Source organism: Notolepis coatsorum (genome assembly GCF_963971535.1).
Source record: "Notolepis coatsorum genome assembly, chromosome: 5".
Lineage (NCBI taxonomy): Eukaryota > Metazoa > Chordata > Actinopteri > Aulopiformes > Paralepididae > Notolepis > Notolepis coatsorum.
In genome coordinates, this window is record NC_140169.1 from 7,664,556 (window position 1) to 7,670,555 (window position 6,000).

At 38.8% G+C, this 6,000-nt stretch overlaps 1 protein-coding gene across 2 annotated transcripts in view; it reads left to right on the plus strand.

Moving 5' to 3' along the window:
• tbc1d8 (TBC1 domain family member 8) overlaps positions 1-6,000 on the plus strand; it is a 188,990-nt gene that overhangs the window by 43,281 nt on the left and 139,709 nt on the right. The window lies entirely within an intron of this gene.

The window sequence follows — 6,000 nt, forward strand, 5'->3', positions numbered from 1 at the left end:
TAATAATAATAATAATAATAATAATAATAATAATAATAATAATCTAGAAACTGGTTTAATTATTAGGACTGTCCCAGTCAACAAACGGTTATAGGACTCTGTCGACTGATCAATTAGTTTATTTAGTCAACAAGTGTGTAAACATGTGCTTCTTACATGCCGTCATGCAGAGGGACTTCTTTAAGTCCATTTCTTACCACATATTTTCTTGTGAATCTTCCGGAAATAACTAGAAAAAAGTGTTAAAAAGGTGAACTAAGACCAAGTTGGCTTTCGAGGGGCCTGGCCTATTGAGGAAGTAGCAAAGCTGCCGGAACTCTATCACTCTGTTGCTGGGACCACTCATGTCTGCCATAATTCATTTGATGCAAAACAGTTTCCCCCCCCCCCCCCCCCAAGGCTTTTTCAATTGTCCTGTCAACACCAAAGTTGTCAAGACAGCCTAAGGAGCTTGAGATACACAAACGGTTTTCAAACTGGCCAGTCGGTTAAACGGCATGGCTGCTGTCAACCAACGAACATCCCCCTGGGTTCTCAGTGTCATCCATCTTTCTCAGTGTCGTCTCTACCATCTTTCTCTCAGTGTCATCTTTACCATCTTTCTCTCAGTGTCATCTTTACCATCTTTCTTTCAGTGTCATCTATACCATCTGTAACTGAGGGGTACAATTCCCTGACTGTATTAATAAGTATGGTATCATTAAACCACTACCGTCTTATGTACATTACTACTGGCCATACAGTACACAGGTATCTTATGATGAACACTTCCCACAATGACTCGGTTCCACACAAAACTGGATTTAAGTATTTATTAGCAGCAATGATAGTACATAATATACTTTACTTTGGATGCGCTTATAAGGCAAAGGAATGTGCGTAGGCAAATCAATAACGTATGTCCATTCTCATATTACGCAGGAGATAATAATACAACCTGAATCTTAGGAATTATATCTATGGTACTCTGGTAAGATAGCGGGAGATACTGGTAGGGTCCCTCCGGTCGTAAGCCAGCAAGGGGAGAGGATTTGTCGGTAGTAGAGTCTGGGTCAACGATGATAAAGAGACTCCAAGTACAGGAGACGGTGCAATAATATCTTGATCCGCAGACGAATACAGCTGTTCTCCGTAGCATGCAGCTCCGCATGGAAGAAAGCTAGCCGGCCTCAGGCTTCTGAGAGGCGGGCTCGACGTGGCTCCTCACAGGGTAAATCCCACACAATTGTGGGTGTAGGCGATTCTCCGCTCCATCAATTACAGGACCAAAAGCAAATATAATCCAGCCGAAAAGGGCTATGCAGTCGTCGGTAGGTTATCCAGTGTACATGATCCACACGGTCCTCGTCTAGGGCTCCTCGGGTGAAAGCGCCAGGGTAAGCAGCCCAGCCTGGATAAGCACACTAGCTGGTACGAGGAAACGTTGGTGATGCTGGTCACTGTAGAACGGTAGCCGCACGATACACTATACACAAATAGAATATTACTGAATTAATAGAATAGGTCGAACTCGACGGTACAGCGTTAAACTCTGATACTTCAGTTATTAATTCGCACGCGGTCTCAATGCTCTATTTGGGGCCAAACAGGCCATACTTCACCGCACATTGTATCGTGGGTGAGGCTTCAACTTATTGGGTAAAGTTCTGTATTCACCTGCGCCGTATTTATACGTTAGGTGAACAAACTAGTACCAACTTTATTCCTGTCTCATATCCTTGCGCAGAACCGTTCATGTCCAGGCAAGTCTTTGGCGGTGACTTTGAACCAGACCTTGGAGGTATGGCAATGGCGCCTGAGGGACCGCTGTCCAATAGGAGAACGAAATATTATGGTCTGTACTAGGCTAAAGGGATATTCCGTGTATATGTACAAGGAATACACAAGGGATATCAAACGATATACAAATATTATGCAATATATATCAATCAATAAATATATATATTCGGTTTAATCTGATCCTTCGTAACACCATCCTTCTCTCTGTGTCATCTATTTTATTTATTTTATTTTTATTTATTGGTTTAAAATGTCTGTGCATATTAAGGAACATTCCTGTAAATATGCCAGTTTAGCCAGGTTGGCTACTTTTCAACTGTAGTCTCTGGGGCAGGTGTCATGAGCACTACAATAATTAAAGCACAGTACAATAATTAGAACACAGTAGAAATCAGTAGGTTTACAAGCATGCTGATAAAATGCATTACAATACATTAAAAATACATTACAAGTTACAACCCCTCAGTAAAAATGGTCGGACACTTGACCATCTCTCAAGTTAGATTTAAATTAATTGTATCTTTGATACTCCCTGAGCCGTGTTGGCAGACTGTTCCAGGTGTGGGCTGCTCTCACAGAAGAGGCTGCCTGACTAAAAGCAGACCTCCTGTTTGGAACTACACAGTCCCCTCTAACAACAGACCTGGGTATGTCCGTCAGCAGAACTACACAGTCCCCTCTAACAACAGACCTGGGTATGTCCGTCAGCAGAACTACACAGTCCCCTCTAACAACAGACCTGGGTATGTCCGTCAGCAGAACTACACAGTCCCCTCTAACAACAGACCTGGGTATGTCCGTCAGCAGAACTACACAGTCCCCTCTAACAACAGACCTGGGTATGTCCGTCAGACTCAGCAGATGCTTTCTGTTTTATAAAAGTACAGAGATGGGGAGGAGCCAAGCCATGTAGGATCTATACCATCTTTCTCTCAGTGTCATCTATACCATCTTTCTCTCAATGTCACCCATACCATATTTCCAAATTCAGACTCGCTTGATACTTGATCACATCACAAGTTTGAGCACTCAAGAGTTTTTGGAATAACTATACCTAATAACCTAGACAATCTACATCAGTGTAATTATGGAAGTTTGGAGAACTCTGTAAAGGAAGATCTGAATAGGTGGGAAATTGTACCTCTCACTTTATTTGAAAAAATTAATATTATTAAAATGAACATCTTGCCACGTTTTCTATTTTTATTCCAAAACATGCCATTATACATAACACCTAAATGTTTCAACGTTTGGGAGGGGCTGCTGAGAAAATTTATATGGGATGAAAAGAAACCTAGAGTCAAACTCAAAATCTTGCAACAAAAAAAAGGAGGGGGACTAGCATTACCAAATTTAATTAATTATTATTACGCAGCACAGGTAAAACCGATTCTAATATGGATGAAAAACGAGATGAGACCCAAATGGAAGTCAATTGAGTTGAATCTAGTGGAATCACTCAGCACATTGATCTTCTCCAGATATAAAAAAGCACAGATCAAAATACACAATTACTCTATATATAACACATTTAAAATCTGGAGGGAAATATGTAAAATAAATAAAATTAAGGAACAAGAAATGATCTGCTTAAGACAAATAGCATGGGACCCAGATTTTTCTCCAAACAGTATTGACGGTTTTTTTAAGACATGGGAAGCTAAGGGCCTCATACGTTTCTATCAAATGTACAATGAAGGAGTGGATTCTTTTGAAAATGTAGCTAATAAATATGCCTGTCCTAGTAATCACTTTCACCGATACCTGCAAGTAAGAAGCTACTTAAGAGAAAAAGTCCAAATCAAAACTCTTGAAGATCTCCACCCCCTACTGAAATACATGATAAAGACTCAACAAAGCCATAACCTCAAAAACACAACTGGACAAATCTACAAAATGCTCCAAGAAAACAAAATTGAAGATTTAAGCTATATTAAAAATAAATGGGAGAAGGAACTGAAAACAAACATACCAGATAAGGAGTGGAATCAAAGCTTTAAAGATATCTTCCATTACATAAAATCACCCTTTTGGCAGGAGTATGCTTGGAAAATAAATATGAGGTACTTTAGAACACCATAGAGTATGTCCAAATACGCACAAAATGATCCCGGCTGCTGGAGGGAGTGTGGGGAGAAGAATGCTGACCATACACATATTTTCTTTACATGTAAAAAAATTCAAATCTACTGGTCAGATATTCTAGACATAATGGAACAGATGTTTGAGGAAGTGGGTATAGAAAAACATGATATACTCTTAGGAACACGCCCCAAAACCTACAAAAAGAAGAACTATACCTTTTTTTTATTTTGAGAGCTGCAGCACTTAAACAAATTACAAGAGCTTGGAAAAAACTTGAACCCCCGAAAGTAAACAAATGGTTAGAAACTGTAGAGGACATATATAGTATGGAAAAGGTAACCTACAAAATCAATAAGAATGAAAATATGCTGGGAAAAAGATGGGGTCTCTTTAAACTATGGAGGGGTACTAGTTGACAGACAGATCAGTCTTTAAGGAAGATTTTAAGTAACATGAAACAGTGATGATCTACTGATCAATTGTTGGGGAACACCCCTTAGGCCTACAGCTATACCTACAATGAAAATTCAAGCCTTTTTACTTATTATTATTATTATTATTATTATTATTATTATTATTATTATTATTATTATTATTATTATTATTATTATTATTATTATTATTATTATTATTATTATTATTATTATTATTATTATTATTATTATTATTATTATTATTATTATTATTATTATTATTATTATTATTATTATTATTATTATTATTATTATTATTATTATTATTATTATTATTATTATTATTATTATTATTATTATTATTATTATTATTATTATTATTTTATTAAAAATTTTAGTTTTTTGGTTGGTTTCTTTTTTCTATTAATTTCTTATTTGTTTGCTGTTATTATTGTTGTTGTTGTTTGTTGGTTTTCTTGTGTGTGTGTGTGTGGGGACGGGTAGGGATGGATGTTGGATGTGTGCCGGTCCGGGATCTATGTTGGTGCTCGCCCCTTTGTTTGTGTTTTTGTCTCTTGTTTTTTGTATGGGTGATGGGTACAAAAAAAAAAAGAAAAAAAAAATGTCAAGATTTGGAATATGCGTATGTACATTTGTGTGTGTATGTACGTATGTAAGTATGGACAGGTGCAGTTGTGTATGTGTATGTGGGTACACTTACTATACCTAAATGTACAATGTTTTTCTTTGACACAATAAAGTATAAAAAAAAATAGTTTTTGGATTTGGATCTTAGGCCAGTGGAATAACATGTATGAATTCTGAAATTGGCGCCTAAATGTATAATCCCCAGTGTTCAATGCATAATACCATAATGCTCAATGTGCCCCCTATGCTCAATGTTTAGACTCCTGCAATGGCTGCGTGTGGCTATTTTCTTTATAATGTATACATACCTATACAATATAGTCACGCTTTAATTAAAACGGCTGATCATGAGGCCCATTCTCTTCTGTGTCCGCTTATCATCATCATCATCACTCTGTGGAATGGGACTTCCTGCTGCTATGAGAACAAACTAACTACTGATACCGTGAGCTGAAATGAGTAATTTTACTGTCCCTTATGGTTTACACATGGAACGATGAATGAGAGGAGAGAGAAAGACTGTTCGATTATGAGTTTTCATTGTCCTCCATGTTAAAATCAAACCCATGATACCAAGGAGAAAAACAACGAGACAGATAGTGCTTATTAAGCGACCAGCAGTCAATGTGTATCAAATTCATGAGAAGTGATAAGAAATGGGCTTATGTAGGGCGGCTGGGTAGCGCAGCGGAGTAATCGCCTGCCTACCACCGCAGAGACACTGGTAATCGAATCCAGCTGTCAGCGGTACCTCTGGCTTGGTCGGTCGTCCCTACTAACACGATTGGCAGTGTTAGCGGGTGCGAAGCCGGTGGGGGATGTATCCTGGTCGGGGCGCCTGCTCAGCGAGGAAGGGAACTGGGGGAAGTAGTGTGATCCTCCCACACGTTACGCTCCCCCAGTGAGAGTCCTTGCTGTCAGGTGAAAAGAAGCGGCTGGCTGACTCCACATGTATCGGAGGAGACATGTGATGGTATCTATCAACCCTCCCTAGACCGGCAAGTGGGGGGGAAATGCGCGCAACGGCCAGGAAGGGAATTGGCATAACGACTAAATTGGGATGGGAGAAAAATAC